At 33.6% G+C, this 18,085-nt stretch overlaps 1 long non-coding RNA gene across 1 annotated transcript; it reads left to right on the top strand.

Moving 5' to 3' along the window:
- Positions 1-658: 658 nt before the first annotated feature.
- LOC143226887 (uncharacterized) lies at positions 659-10,889 on the top strand. Its single transcript, XR_013014797.1, has 3 exons — positions 659-741; positions 1,577-1,686; positions 10,475-10,889. It is a non-coding gene; the product is annotated as an uncharacterized LOC143226887 (long non-coding RNA).
- The last annotated feature ends 7,196 nt before the right edge of the window (positions 10,890-18,085 follow it).

The following is an 18,085-nucleotide window of genomic DNA, read 5'->3' as shown; positions in this document are numbered from 1 at the left end:
GGGAATGTTCGGATACGTAATCTTATGTCGGTTTTTCTTCCCAACACCCGTTGTGTTTACCATGCAGAAATAACAGTCAGTTGCATGGTTGGTGGGTTCGCGCCAAATCATTGGAACACCAAAAGGCAGACCATTGCGTTTTCCTTTGGTCCAGTCTGGAAGCATTTCCTCACAATTGTGGCACACAACATGAGGAGCCCATTGCTTGTCTTGATCACCAAGATGAACTTCAAAATATGCCTTGTTGGCACGCTTGACGAACGAGGATATGTTACATCTCTGACGATTGAGTGTGTAGCATCCACATATGTAGCAGAAGGCATCAGGCTTGTTTCTGCAATGATATCTATTTTTGGAAGCCATGTTTGATCTGAAACAAAAGAAGAATGATCAAAATATTAGAAGCTATCTATATATATGGACATGAAAATGCTTATACATGGTTTACGCAAGTTCACATTTGTACAATTTCATTAACCTCAAATTACATACAAACTAGAGCTTGTAGAGAAAAATAATTTCAGATTTGAAATCAGCGCCTAAAACTCCTTCAGAATCAGTTAAAATATCCAATGCAACTCAAAGTTACTGAAAAAGTGTTCCCCAGTGTAATTAATAACCTAACATATACTGCAATGCCCCCTACAATCCCGTACCAGTTTACTCTGTCATCCGTAAGACATGTCCCCGGCAATTGTCAGTTGCAAACTATCTTTGTTAACTTGAAGATGATATAAGAAGGTCGAAACGTTGTTCTGTAGTTTATTTTTATTAAAGTTTTAATAACCGTACCAGCCGTCTTGAGATATATAATTAGTTTTATTATCAATTTCTTTCTTGTTACCCGTGATGTTTATAAATTCCTGTTTTGTATAATTAATTTAATTATCGACTTCAAACATGCTCGCCTTTTCAGCCGTGGGGGCGTTATAATGTCACAGTGAATCCCACTATTCGTTGGTAAAAGAGTAGCCCAAGAGTTAGCGGTGGGTAGTGATGACTAGCTGCTTTCCCTCTGGTCTTACACTGCTAAATCAGGGATGGCTAGCGCAGATAGCCCTCGAGTAGCTTTGTGCAAAATTAAAAACCAAAAAGACTTCTTTCTGTGAAATTATGACGTAGTAATAACACTTTATTAGTAATTTGTTTCTGAATTCTACCAGCACTATTTATATTATTAATTTTTAGTACAACTTTTTTATATTTTGCTTTTAACACCTTTCTTATTATCTGTGGTATCACTCTGATTATCACAACCTTACATGTTTGTTACTGTACTAAACGTAGAATAAAGTGTTAAATTTACCCATTCCAGCTGTCTTCAAACTTTGTTAGGTCTGGTGATGATATGTGTGTGACTACTTTGAATAACTTTTATATTAATTGACTCATTTATTATTATATTTTCATATTTATAAATTAACATTTATTACAGTTTGTTTAAAATTTTGTTTTGAGTTATTTTATTACCTATAACAGCAAAATTCCTGTATATCTTAACTGTTACATGTGATATCATTGCATTTTGGTGTTTGGTGTCAGAGGAAAACCTAATGTTTTTGTTATTTCCATATAGAGCTATAACAACACCTTTGAAAATACTGACAACATGGCAGAAGTGAGCTAGGTGACACGTTGGAAAAATCTATTAAGTGAGCTAGGTGACACGTTGGAAAAATTTATTAAGTGAGCTTGGTGACATGTTGGAAAAATTTATTACTTTTGAAATATTTAAATTTCTGAAAAGTTAACTACTCTGTAGTCTTGTTCTGGTTGAATGGATGTGTTGTAATTTATATTAACATTGCATTATAAAGCTGAACTCCTTGCCAAAGATATGGAAGTTAATCAACAAATTTAATTGGCATTTCTTTTATAATGTATCCACTTCGTTAATCTAACTTTCTGTTCAGTGATTTAGTAAAATAGAAAGAAAACGTTTTGCTCATCTCTTGAATACTTTTAATGTAATTTAATTAAAGTTAAGTAGATGAAGACACTTGTATTAATGTAAGGCTGGAATCCAAATTTGATACCCTAACTATGATAGTCATTAAGATAAAGTTTTACAAACACATAATAGTATAAGAAATATCACTTTATTTAAATGTAGGAGATTACACAGTATTATATAATAAATACTGTTACTTCTGTTTTTATAATGAGATCTGGGATATAGTTACTTATGGAAAAATTCTTCTAGTTATTTGATAACCTAAGAATTTTGTTGGAAAGTTCATTTGTTGTGCACTTGTTTGCTCATTTATTAGTTGTATCCATAACTCAAAGTCATTAATAAATAACAAGTCCTGCTGTTCATCTCTATGTTTTACAACCCCTATCAACACCACCATAACTCAAAGTCATTAATAACTCAACAAGTCCTGCTGTTCATCTCGATGTTTTATAACCCCTATCAACACCACCATAACTCTAAGTCATTAATAAATAACAAGTCCTGCTGTTCATCTCGATGTTTTATAACCCCTATCAACACCACCATAACTCTAAGTCATTAATAAATAACAAGTCCTACTGTTCATCTCTATGTTTTAGAACCCCTATCAACACCACCATAACTCTAAGTCATTAATAAATAACAAGTCCTACTGTTCATCTCTATGTTTTATAACCCCTATCAACACCACCATAACTCTAAGTCATTAATAAATAACAAGTCCTACTGTTCATCTCTATGTTTTAGAACCCCTATCAACACCACCATAACTCTAAGTCATTAATAAATAACAAGTCCTACTGTTCATCTCTATGTTTTAGAACCCCTATCAACACCACCATAACTCTAAGTCATTAATAAATAACAAGTCCTGCTGTTCATCTCGATGTTTTAGAACCCCAATCAACACCACCATAACTCTAAGTCATTAATAAATAACAATTCCTGCTGTTCATCTCTATGTTTTAGAACCCCTATCAACACCACCATAACTCTAAGTCATTAATAAATAACAAGTCCTACTGTTCATCTCTATGTTTTAGAACCCTATCAACACCACCATAACTCTAAGTCATTAATAAATAACAAGTCCTACTGTTCATCTCTATGTTTTAGAACCCCTATCAACACCACCATAACTCAAAGTCATTAATAAATAACAAGTCCTACTGTTCATCTCTATGTTTTAGAACCCCTATCAACACCACCGTAACTCTAAGTCATTAATAAATAACAAGTCCTGCTGTTCATCTCTATGTTTTAGAACCCCTATCAACACCACCATAACTCTAAGTCATTAATAAATAACAAGTTCTGCTGTTCATCTCTATGTTTTAGAACCCCTATCAACACCACCATAACTCTAAGTCATTAATAAATAACAATTCCTGCTGTTCATCTCTATGTTTTAGAACCCCTATCAACACCACCATAACTCTAAGTCATTAATAAATAACAAGTCCTGCTGTTCATCTCTATGTTTTAGAACCCCTATCAACACCACCATAACTCTAAGTCATTAATAAATAACAAGTCCTGCTGTTCATCTCTATGTTTTAGAACCCCTATCAACACCACCATAACTCTAAGTCATTAATAAATAACAATTCCTGCTGTTCATCTCTATGTTTTAGAACCCCTATCAACACCACCATAACTCTAAGTCATTAATAAATAACAAGTTCTGCTGTTCATCTCTATGTTTTAGAACCCCTATCAACACCACCATAACTCTAAGTCATTAATAAATAACAAGTCCTACTGTTCATCTCTATGTTTTAGAACCCCTATCAACACCACCATAACTCTAAGTCATTAATAAATAACAAGTCCTACTGTTCATCTCTATGTTTTAGAACCCCTATCAACACCACCATAACTCAAAGTCATTAATAAATAACAAGTCCTACTGTTCATCTCTATGTTTTAGAACCCCTATCAACACCACCGTAACTCTAAGTCATTAATAAATAACAAGTCCTGCTGTTCATCTCTATGTTTTAGAACCCCTATCAACACCACCATAACTCTAAGTCATTAATAAATAACAAGTTCTGCTGTTCATCTCTATGTTTTAGAACCCTATCAACACCACCATAACTCTAAGTCATTAATAAATAACAATTCCTGCTGTTCATCTCTATGTTTTAGAACCCTATCAACACCACCATAACTCTAAGTCATTAATAAATAACAAGTCCTGCTGTTCATCTCTATGTTTTAGAACCCCTATCAACACCACCATAACTCTAAGTCATTAATAAATAACAAGTCCTGCTGTTCATCTCTATGTTTTAGAACCCCTATCAACACCACCATAACTCTAAGTCATTAATAAATAACAATTCCTGCTGTTCATCTCTATGTTTTAGAACCCCTATCAACACCACCATAACTCTAAGTCATTAATAAATAACAAGTTCTGCTGTTCATCTCTATGTTTTAGAACCCCTATCAACACCACCATAACTCTAAGTCATTAATAAATAACAAGTCCTACTGTTCATCTCTATGTTTTAGAACCCTATCAACACCACCATAACTCTAAGTCATTAATAAATAACAAGTCCTACTGTTCATCTCTATGTTTTAGAACCCTATCAACACCACCATAACTCAAAGTCATTAATAAATAACAAGTCCTACTGTTCATCTCTATGTTTTAGAACCCCTATCAACACCACCATAACTCTAAGTCATTAATAAATAACAATTCCTGCTGTTCATCTCTATGTTTTAGAACCCCTATCAACACCACCATAACTCTAAGTCATTAATAAATAACAAGTCCTACTGTTCATCTCTATGTTTTAGAACCCCTATCAACACCACCATAACTCTAAGTCATTAATAAATAACAAGTTCTGCTGTTCATCTCTATGTTTTAGAACCCCTATCAACACCACCATAACTCTAAGTCATTAATAAATAACAAGTCCTACTGTTCATCTCTATGTTTTAGAACCCCTATCAACACCACCATAACTCAAAGTCATTAATAAATAACAATTCCTGCTGTTCATCTCTATGTTTTAGAACCCCTATCAACACCACCATAACTCTAAGTCATTAATAAATAACAAGTCCTACTGTTCATCTCTATGTTTTAGAACCCCTATCAACACCACCATAACTCTAAGTCATTAATGAATAACAATTCCTGCTGTTCATCTCTATGTTTTAGAACCCCTATCAACACCACCATAACTCTAAGTCATTAATAAATAACAAGTCCTACTGTTCATCTCTATGTTTTAGAACCCCTATCAACACCACCATAACTCTAAGTCATTAATAAATAACAAGTCCTGCTGTTCATCTCTATGTTTTAGAACCCCAATCAACACCACCATAACTCAAAGTCATTAATAAATAACAAGTCCTACTGTTCATCTCTATGTTTTAGAACCCCTATTAACACTAGTAAAAGGATTATTTATTAGTACATCTCCTCAAAGTGATATGTTATGTGATTTATCACTGATCTGGGATAATGTTGTACAGTTCATCGAATTCAACCAGTTATGTGTGGGTGTCTTTTTCTTACAACAAAGCCACACTGGGCTATCTGTTGAGTTCACTGAGGGGAATCGAACCTCTGATTTTAGCATTGTAAATCCATAGACTTACCACTGCACCAGCAGGAAACCCCATCAGTTATTCATTAGTTTCAAAGTTCCAATTATATTAGCCCAATTATCTGAACCCCTCACATACGTTTAAATGTAAAAGTACTTCATATATATTGTGACCTTGTTAACCTAGATTAACTTTCTCATCAACTGCAGAAAAAGGAAAAGTTTAAGTTTAAGCCTTAGAAATGTTAAAGAAAAAATGAAATATGTCAGTGAGATGGTATAAATGTTTTACAAAAAACACTTAGTTGAAGAAGCAAAGAAACATTACCTGAGGATACTTTACCTGACAAAATGTTACCTGAGGATACTTTACCTGACAAAACATTACCTGAGGATACTTTACCTGACAAAACATTACCTGAGGATACTTTACCTGACAAAACATTACCTGAGGATACTTTACCTGACAAAACATTACCTGAGGATACTTTACCTGACAAAATGTTACCTGATGAACCATTACCTGACCAAATGTTACCTGAGGATACTTTACCTGACAAAATGTTACCTGAGGATACTTTACCTGACAAAATGTTACCTGAGGATACTTTACCTGACAAAACATTACCTGAGGATACTTTACCTGACAAAATGTTACCTGAGGATACTTTACCTGACAAAATGTTACTTGAGGATACTTTACCTGACAAAATGTTACCTGAGGATACTTTACCTGACAAAACATTACCTGAGGATACTTTACCTGACAAAATGTTACCTGAGGATACTTTACCTGACAAAATGTTACCTGAGGATACTTTACCTGACAAAATGTTACCTGAGGATACTTTACCTGACAAAATGTTACCTGAGGATACTTTACCTGACAAAACGTTACCTGATGAACCATTACCTGACCAAACTTGACTCGACCAAACATTATCTCTTTTGAAGAATCCAAATCTTTAAATCCAGGTATAAGTGGACAAAATTTAGAAAAAAGAGAAATACTTAACATTACAATTTGAAAAATATATTAAAAACAAATGTATTTGAAAAGCTCTGACGTGGATCAATATATTTTTATAAAGTAAAGCAGTATTAAAGTAGGTATATATTTCTTGTATAAAAAATTAAAAAGGACCCCCAGTGGCATAGCAGTATGTCTGCAGACTTACACTGATAAAAACCAGATTTCAATATCTGTAGTGAGCAGAGCACAGATAGTCCATTGTGTAGCTTTGTGCTTACTTTAAAATAATCAAACATTAAAAAATATGATGATTTTTTATTAAATAACATTACGTCTTGTAAAATTTCATAACAAATTAATTATTGAATCACGTAAATTAGATTATATTTCTTGAATATCACAAAAAAATGAAAGTTTGGTTCTGTGACACCAGGATTTAGTGGAAGGTTTTCCTATAGTGAGGTTAACCATCCTGTACACAACACAGCCTGATCTCCTACAGAGTGAGTTTAAAGTTGAGGTTAACCATCCTGTACACAGCACAGCCTGATCTCCTACAAAGTGAGTTTAAAGTAAAACTTCCATGAAGAGAAGGACTTTCTAAGACTGCAGAATTACTCACGGTCATTAAAGAGAGATGTCTAGTCCAGGAGAAGTCCCTCTTCTGGTTAGAGGACTTTTTCCAGTACTTTGAAAATCAATGAACTCCATAAGCCTGAAACTATAGACTCGGAGAGACCTGCTCGTATCTGGTGCACTCAGACCTTACAAATAGGTTGATTCCTTCCTGGTTGATTTTAGCAAAAGGCAATTTTGGATTACTCAGATTCTAGAATGGTGGAAACATTGATGAATTCAAACCCACATGAAAAGGTCTTTGTCAAACTCCAAGTCTATCACTAATGAGAGTACAACAACTCCAGCTCTGGATAAGTTGGACATTTTGCTGGATTAGGAATTCCATTAGTTACAGTTGTCTCCCAACAGTTGAGACAGTAGGCACATGTGGATCAAAACAATGATCCATGGTCCAAGAGATACAAAGAAGTTCCCACTAAGTCATTAGCAGCATCTGATAACTGTGGTTTAGCAGAGTTGTATGATGACACATCTCATCATCCTACAGCTATTGACCATGCAACACTAATTTGGACAGTAATTCACCAAACAAAGGATAAAATTCTGATGTTGTTTTGCTTCTGAGCTAGACGCTGGAACAGTTGTAGGTACAGTGAGAAAAGTGTTAGTGGCCTATGCAAGCAATAAAACTTGGGTCATATCTATTATGCTGTGATCAAATGCAGGGCTACTGACACACCTAAGAACATTGGTTGAAGGTTCATGACAATCTCACCCCAAGGCAATGAGAGGAACTCAGTTGAATATGCAATGTGTTTGTAGGAATAGATGGCTAATGGGATTAAACAGTGGTCAGTGGACACCATTTGGGCATACGTAATGCAACCCACATAAATCAACCCCCACACTGGCTTCTGTAAGGGTAGTCACAATAGCTAAAATACAGTGGGGTGCTGCGATAAGACATCATACAACCTTCTGAACAAATGAATATTAGGGTGCTTACATTGGTTTAATACTCTAAACCTGGTGTCTGTATACTGACAGGCTATGATAAAAAAAAGCAGAGTTAAAATGTCTTCTAGCATGAGAGATGACTTATTTCAATTCTTCATCATACCATTTAGTTTCTGTAATGTCTCAGCCAAATTTGAGTGGCTTATGGAGCTTACAGTCAAAGGACTACAATGGAAAAATGCCTGTTTATGGTATTTGGTCACATCTTCAAGGCTATGTTTAAACCCTTAAGAATGTTATTCCAGTGCTTTAGAAAGGTAGGCCAGAAACTAAAGTCCAGATATTGCTCACTTATGGAAACGTACATGGGGGTTTCTTTGCCATGTAGTTGGAACAAATGTAATCTTAAATAGCCAAACCAATAGCTGCAGTAAGAGACTGGACCTGACTTATAACAAAGCAAAAAGACTGTAGCTCTTTTGGTTTTTATTGTAATTTCAATGATTGGTGGCCATTTTTCAATAATAAAAACTTCATTGCATATTCTTATGAAAGTTGAAGGATGCTACAAATCATTCCAAGTTTTAAAGCTTTACAGATGTTTAAATGCCAGAGGTTAATAAATTTTAAAATTCAGCAGATATTATAGTGTGATGTGTAACAAAATTCTAACAATATGGCTTTATCATGGTTCATTGCCTGGGCTATCATAGAAATGCAAGAGGTAGGAATGTCTCACTGCATGATAAGGCCTTGACCAGTATTGAAATGTGTTAATTCTGGATATCATGTAAGAGGTAAAGTCACAAATTAAAAGATGAATCTACTAGACAATGGATGCCAAAGTTGATATTTCAGAGCCCCAGTGTAAGTAACTGAGAGAACTTGACCTAGCAAGGATATCATTATGGCTCAGTGAAGTTTAGTTTACCCACCACTAGTGGAAGAGAGTAACAGAGATACATTTAATCTGTGGTACTTGTATTGGTCATTGCAAGTAGAAGAATATGTGTGATGTATCATTGCTACCAGCTTGAGAGACAGGGTGCCTCAAAATTAATGCAGTAAGTGATTACCAGAACTGTGGACCAAGGTATACTCCATAATTTATACAACACAAGAAGCAGAGAGCATCATGTGGCATGCACTTATATTAATATTTGACAACAGTTTTTCTGGTTGCAAGTTATAAAAATGTTTGGCACTTGTGTGAATGTTGTATAGTGTACGAGAACCATAAACTGATGAATTGTCAAACCAGACTGTGCACACTCCCACAGCGATACTTTCAAAGTTTGCTGAACCCAAAAGAACCAACTAGAATGAACACTTGTTATATGTAATGATGACAGCTAGAGCATCAGAACAGGGATCAACAGGCTGTTTACTGAACCTTCTTCTGTTTAAATAGAAAGTATTATTCCCCATAGATGTTTAAATAGAAAGTATTATTCCCCATAGATGTGACACTTGTTCCTCCTCCACAAGTATCTTAGTGCCCCAGTAATATGTGAATGGGGAAAAACAATGGTCAGTGTATGCAATTTCACCCAGTAGTATCTTGGGAAGGTTGCACAGTGACAAAAGAGGTGTTATAACTGAATGAGGAAAGAATGGATTTTCCAATACAGTAACAGGACAAAATACATTACATTAACATGTACCAAAAGTAACTGAGAATTGGATGGACTGGTTCATACATGGAACTCCAATGAATTGGTCTTCTAGCATATGAGATACAACAGATGCAAGCTGCATAAAAGTGCAAGGAGCACATTCATATGTTGTGTTCATACACTGCAGAAAAATCCTTGATGTACTGGCTTCTATGTCATCATTGTGAATGGAATACATCCCTCTAAGAGGCTTTGGGACTTTGCCCAGAGGTTTCATTAAGTTTAATATATATACATGTGCAATTTGATTTTTTGTTATATTTGTCACATAAAGAAACTCTTGCACTGTGCTGCCCTTTTTGGTGAGGGCAAGTTGCATAGTATTAAAACAAATCTTTTCAAATTTACCAAAGTTAATCTGTTTATCAGTATTGAAGATTTTTTTTCTTCTTGTATTTTGGTAATTTTGAAGGTTAAAAGTTATATATGTGAACCACTCACTACTATTTTTGTCAGTCCTTGAATAGTGGATAACTATCATAGGATTGGAAGTTTGTTAATATAACCTCTTTTTTCAAGGGAGGTGATAAAAATTGTCCCAGTAATTGTAGACCCATTAGTCTTCCACCAGTTTTGGGAAACGTTTTAGAAAGTTTGATAAAAGTCATTTAACAAAGTTTAGAATTTACTGGATAGTCAACATGGTTTCACTACATGAAACTTTTGCCTTACAAATCTTTTGACATTCTTTAAAAATGTTACTGCTTATGTAGATTATGGTAAGGATGTAAGTTTGGTGTATCTGAATTTTCAGAAAGCATTTCACAAGGTGTCACATAAAAGACCATGGGCCCTGGGGCTGAGCCTCTACCAAACTTAAAGCTGTGTTGGATATACAAGACTGAACAGTGTAGCAGTTATTATTTATTTCACTTGGTGACTTAATATTTGGTGATTACGTAGTTTTTAAAGTTAATTAATTTAACACGCTACTCTGAAGTCAAAGGGTATACTTGCACGACAATTTGTTGAATATTAAATAAAGTTCAGCCTGGAAACTCCCGTGAGAAGGTGATTTTAGATGTATTTTTTCGAAGCAAGTTTCCGTTTATTAATTGACAAATTATTAAGTGAAACAGTACCTTTAAGTTTCCATCCTAGCTAGTACTAAGGTTTACTTACTAGAAGTAAACTCAGTATATATCAATCAGACCATATCGTCAGCATCATCAAATAGTACCCTAGTATATTACATCTTGGCTTTGAGCGCCCTCTGGTCAACATGTGAATTGAAACATTGAAAATATATCTTACAACAGAATACACTAATATTGTAAAGTCCTCAAATTAAACGTCCTGCAGTAATAAGATATTATACTTAAAATAAATGTACTATACCCATACTGTAGCATTCTTAAAATCACTGTGCAAAGTACAAGTTCTACATTAGTAATAGTTATGTTTGCAGGAAAACGAAGTTTCACAATAAAAAAGATGAAATGAACTCTCGTTAATTACTTTTAAAAAAGATCAAATTTATTTTTACATTTTACATTAAATTCGGAAGCTGGAATCTGCAGAATTCTGCACCATTCTATATTTATGACATTACGTAGTAAAAAAAATACATGCAATATATAACATCCTTAAAATAAGCTTGCTATACTCGTCATACAAATTCCTCAGAACACAAACGTACTGTACTGATAGCAAAAAAAAGTCATCAAAATAAGCGTACTGTTGTATGTATTCTGTTCATGGACGGATTCATTACAGTTATTTAATTAAAGTGATGCAAAGTCCAGTCCACATAACGTTAACGAACTAAATTATTTCCTGAATAAAATTTAAATCAGGTTGCTTTAACAGAGGTTGTAGGCAAAAATTAACAACATTTCAACAGAACTTACGAGAATGAAAATATTTAATTAGTTTCAATGCACAAAAACAAATATTGTTAACAAAATGCATCTGTAATATATTATTCTACGCAACTTGTTAACATATTAACTTGTTGAATGCATCTGTAATATATTATTCTACACAAGTCGTTAACATATTAACTTGTTAACAGAATGAATCTGTAATATATTATTCTACACAAGTTGTTAACATATTAACTTGTTAACAGAATGAATCTGTAATATATTATTCTACACAAGTTGTTAACGTATTAACTTGTGAACAGAATGCATCTGTAATATATTATTCTACACAAGTCATTAACGTATTAACTTGTTAACAGAATGCATCTGTAATATATTATTCTACACAAGTTGTTAACGTATTAACTTGTTAACAGAATGCATCTGTAATATATTATTCTACACAAGTTGTTAACGTATTAACTTGTTAACAGAATGCATCTGTAATATATTATTCTACACAAGTTGTTAACGTATTAACTTGTTAACAGAATGCATCTGTAATATATTATTCTACACAAGTTGTTAACGTATTAACTTGTTAACAGAATGCATCTGTAATATATTATTCTACACAAGTTGTTAACGTATTAACTTGTTAACAGAATGCATCTGTAATATATTATTCTACACAAGTTGTTAACGTATTAACTTGTTAACAGAATGTATCTGTAATATATTATTCTACACAAGTTGTTAACGTATTAACTTGTTAACAGAATGCATCTGTAATATCTCACTGATTACATTTCCCAACGATGAAGCAGCTCATTCAATACACATTATAATTTTAAAACTAACCATAGTTTATACTTGTACTGTCCCACTACACTTGTACAATTCTAATGTTGTCACAGTTTACACTTGTACTGTCCTACCACCCTTTTATAATTCTAATGTTATCACAGTTTACACTTGTACTGTCTTACTACACTTGTATAATTCTAATGTTATCACAGGTTTATACTTGTACTGTCCCACTACACTTGTACAATTTTAATGTTATCACAGTTTACACTTGTACTGTCCTACTACACTTCTACAATTCTATTGTTATCAAAATTTATACTTGTACTGTCCTACCACACTTATAATTTTAATGTTATCACAGTTTACACTTGTACTGTCCTACCACCCTTTTATAATTCTAATGTTATCACAGTTTACACTTGTACTGTCCTACCACACTTTTATAATTCTAATGTTATCACAGTTTACTCTTGTACTGTCCTACCACCCTTTTATAATTCTAATGTTATCACGGTTTACACTTGTACTGTCCTACCACACTATTATAATTCTAATGTTATCAAAATTTATACTTGTACTGTCCTACCACACTTATAATTTTAATGTTATCACAGTTTACACTTGTACTGTCCTACCACTCTTATGATTCTAATGTTATCACGGTTTACACTTGTACTGTCTTACTACACTTATAATTCTAATGTTATCACAGTTTATACTTGTACTGTCTTACCACACTTATAATTCTAATGTTATCACAGTTTATACTTGTACTGTCTTACTACACTTATAATTCTAATGTTGCCATGGTTTATACTTGTACTGTCCTACTACACTTATAATTCTAATGTTATCACGGTTTACACTTGTACTGTCTTACTACACTTATAATTCTAATGTTATCAAAATTTATACTTGTACTGTCCTACCACTCTTATAATTCTAATGTTATCACGGTTTACACTTGTGCTGTCTTACTACACTTATAATTCTAATGTTATCACAGTTTATACTTGTACTGTCCTACTACACTTATAATTCTAATGTTACCATAGTTTATACTTGTACTGTCTTACTACACTTATAATTCTAATGTTATCAAAATTTATACTTGTACTGTCCTACCACTCTTATAATTCTAATGTTATCACGGTTTACACTTGTACTGTCTTACTACACTTATAATTCTAATGTTATCACGGTTTATGCTTGTGCTGTCCTACTACACTTATAATTCTAATGTTACCATAGTTTATGCTTGTGCTGTCTTACCACACTTATAATTCTAATGTTACCATGGTTTATACTTGTGCTGTCTTACCACACTTATAATTCTAATGTTATCACGGTTTATACTTGTACTGTCTTACTACACTTATAATTCTAATGTTACCATAGTTTATACTTGTACTGTCCTACTACACTTATAATTCTAATGTTATCACGGTTTACACTTGTACTGTCTTACTACACTTATAATTCTAATGTTATCAAAATTTATGCTTGTACTGTCCTACCACTCTTATAATTCTAATGTTATCACGGTTTACACTTGTGCTGTCTTACTACACTTATAATTCTAATGTTATCAAAATTTATACTTGTACTGTCCTACCACTCTTATAATTCTAATGTTATCACGGTTTACACTTGTACTGTCTTACTACACTTATAATTCTAATGTTATCACGGTTTATACTTGTACTGTCCTACTACACTTATAATTCTAATGTTACCATAGTTTATACTTGTACTGTCTTACCACACTTATAATTCTAATGTTACCATGGTTTATACTTGTACTGTCTTACCACACTTATAATTCTAATGTTACCATGGTTTATACTTGTGCTGTCCTACTACACTTATAATTCTAATGTTACCATGGTTTATACTTGTACTGTCTTACTACACTTATAATTCTAATGTTATCAAGGTTTATACTTGTACTGTCCTACCACTCTTATAATTCTAATGTTATCACGGTTTACACTTGTACTGTCTTACTACACTTATAATTCTAATGTTATCAAAGTTTATACTTGTACTGTCCTACTACACTTATAATTCTAATGTTATCACGGTTTACACTTGTACTGTCTTACTACACTTATAATTCTAATGTTATCAAAATTTATACTTGTACTGTCCTACCACTCTTATAATTCTAATGTTATCACAGTTTACACTTGTACTGTCTTACCACACTTATAATTCTAATGTTATCACAGTTTATACTTGTACTGTCCTACTACACTTATAATTCTAATGTTATCACAGTTTATACTTGTACTGTCTTACCACACTTATAATTCTAATGTTACCATAGTTTATACTTGTACTGTCTTACCACACTTATAATTCTAATGTTACCATAGTTTATACTTGTACTGTCTTACCACACTTATAATTCTAATGTTACCATAGTTTATACTTGTAATGTCCTACCACACTTTTATAAAAAGTAATTTTTGTACTACTGATTATTTTATCTGAATATCCTAGGAGTAGATGTGTGGGACACTTAGCAAAAAAATACAAAACTGTAACCACTGTAAACAAAGTTAAGCTACAATAAACTGGACAATGAGCCATTGTACTGTAACCACTGTAAACAAAGTTAAGCTACAATAAACTGGACAATGAGCCATTGTACTGTAACCACTGTAAACAAAGTTAAGTTACAATAAACTGGACAATGAGCCATTGTACTGTAACCACTGTAAACAAAGGCTACAATAAACTGGACAATGAGCCATTTTTCGATTTTTTGAAAGTTTTCACGTTGACTGTTTTTTATAAAAAATTTGCTCATAAGGTATTTTATTACTAAAATGTTTTTTCTGACAATAAAATTATAAGTCTGTGATGACAAGAAACCCACCAGAAATAAAAATGTATCTCAGGACGGCTGGTTTGCGTATTAACACTTACTAATGATTGTTTTTGAATTTCGCGCAAAGCTGCACTGGCGGTCCCTAATTTAGCAGTGGGAAGGCAGCTAGTCATCACCATCAACCGCCAACTCTTGGGCTACTCTTTTACCAACGAATAATGGGATTGAGTGCATATTATAACGCTCCCACGGCTGAAAAGGCGAGCATGTTTGGTGCGCTGGTGATTCGAACCCGCGAATTACGAGTCGAGTGCCTTAACCACCTGACCTTGCCGGGCCACTTACTTATGAAGCAGAGAACAACGTTTCGACCTTACTAGGTCATCTTCAGGTTCACAAAGAGAGAGTTGCAAACCTTGTTTTCTGCTTTATTACTTAAAGTGTTAATACCCGTACAAGCCGTTCTAAGATATAAAATCATAAATCATGTTCTTCCGTACGGAATTCTGTCTCTCATTTTTGAAAGATTTGCAACAACGCATTGTGGATATGCATATTTCCTGTTTCATAAATATGTCGGATGGGTTTTTGTGATTAGTAGGTTTTACTTATACATCGAAAAATTACAGATACGTTAACTTTACAAGCATACTCTAGACTTTAATCACCAGGATATCTGCAGCACCTAGAAACCTAGGATTGATCTCCGTGTTTCTCCTTTATTTAAACTATTCACTGAAGAAAGTAATTGGCGACTCCACAGAATGGGTCAAAACGATATACACTACAACCAGGCCTAAAGAATGAATATAACTTATGAAACTGATTTACAGTAGAAAATGTACAAACAACTGGTGACACAGGTGTATACTATAGTCAGTCTTCGGTATTGATCATACAACGGGTCAAACTGATATACCCTACTGTTGGGCCGAAATAACGTGAATATAACTGGTAAGAAGAGTATATACTGCAGTTGGGCCAATATAATATGAACTTATCAGAAGAATATGTACATTACAGTTATACATACAGAATATACAACCAACTGACTTAAAGGTGATTTTTTACAGAAAAAAGAAAACTTTGCAGTCAAAAGAACAACTCATCCTGATTAATTTTGCAGGTTCACATTTTTTATAAAACGTGTTAATAAATAAAACAGAACTTGGTGCAGAAAGAGCCCTTTCCTAGTGGCAATCCGAAAGTTTTAGTTTTTACGTTTGCCGTTAGGAAAAGTACTGTGACGTAATAGTTGCCAAACAAATCGCCAACGCCAGTGCGTTGAATGTAAATAAACATGGTCAGTACATACAGAGAAACATAGGCGGAGTGTGTTTTGACTTTGTGTTCTGAACAGTGTTGAGTAGCACCATATCAATTCAAACCAACTCTGAACGAACCTAGAACACTTACTTTTGACACAGATCTGACAAGTTCTAGTGATGAGGACAGTTCCACGAGCGAGAGTAGCGGAACTGTAAGTGATACTGAAGAAATAAGATTACATATTAAAACAACATGCTTTATGAGGTTTATGAGATTTACATTTAATATGACAATGTCAAAGTACTGTGTTAAAATTAATTTTATTATGATGAGTTATGAAAATATGTTATGGAGTTTATATGTGATTGTTTACAAGTCTACAATGTTTGTTTTTTTTAAATACATAACATGTACTTCAACATGTTCAAGACATAGTCTTATTTCAATTTATCTTGAAATGTTAAATTTGAAAAATGATATTCTTCAAATGTTTCCAAATGTAAAAATGATACAAAAACATCTACAGAATGATCTACCAGCTTTTAAACTTGGAATATACTCTATTTGGGATAGATTTGTCCACTGTCTAGACTAGGAAATCAAGGTTTTTACTGACTTTCAGGTGTCACAAATACAAAACACACTCATTAATATGAAATGTGTATGTCTAGTTACATTCTTCAAAAACGTGTACTTTTTAAATTATTATATTATAGTAGTTATTGTTTATCGCTTTGTACTGCACACATACCTTTAAATTTGTTCTTTTCATGATGACAAGGGATGGCTTCAGAGGGGTGGAACCTGTACGCTGCAGGCTGAGATCAGACCTCAGCTCTACACGAGGAAAGATGGTGGGAACGATCCTGTCTACTGCCGATGTTTTTTCAGTCTCAACTTGCCTGGCTTGAAATCCACGGAATCCAAAACAGTGGGATCCGACACAAAACATGAGCTTTCAAAGTGATCTTGACAAAGCTTTGCATGGTGTGGAGAAGTCCAGTTCTTCCTATTGACCATCTGCACCCACTGTCGCCACCTTGCCTGTTCATTCTCCTTGCACGGAAGCGAAAAGAAACTTTTGCCCGATGCCGAACCGTTCTTACAACCATTAGCGACGCAGTAAACCATGTTATCATAAAACAAACATAAAGTGGAAATATAAAGACAAAAAATAATCTTACAAAGTATGTAATCCGAAAAAAGCACCGATAGATTTACATAAAACACCAGCACTGAAAGAAATAAGATGGTCGGCACGCAACAAAGCATGTTCGGCAACTATTACGTCATAGTTGTAAAACATCACGGAAACAGCCGAACGACCGAGAGGAACTTCAGTTCGAGGACCCGCATATTTTGTTTCATTGTTACTCAAAAACTAAAGTGTTTAAAAATATGGCAACCACACAAGAATTATATCTAACCAAAGTACAGTTTCTAAGGCAATTATTAAATTTGTTGAAAATTCACCTTTATAAAATGTACACTACAGTTACGCCTACAGATAATACATATAACTGATAATATTGATGTATACTAGAATGAGGCCTAAAGGATGAACACACAGCTGATCAGAAGGAAGAAACTAAAAAAATGAGAAACACAGTAGCTAATTTGAGTTAGTTGAGTAAATGTCTTTAGA

Source organism: Tachypleus tridentatus, chromosome 9, assembly GCF_004210375.1.
Source record: "Tachypleus tridentatus isolate NWPU-2018 chromosome 9, ASM421037v1, whole genome shotgun sequence".
Classification (NCBI taxonomy): domain Eukaryota; kingdom Metazoa; phylum Arthropoda; class Merostomata; order Xiphosura; family Limulidae; genus Tachypleus; species Tachypleus tridentatus.
Note: the sequence above shows the minus strand (reverse complement) of the source record. Positions and strands in the feature narration are given on the sequence as shown.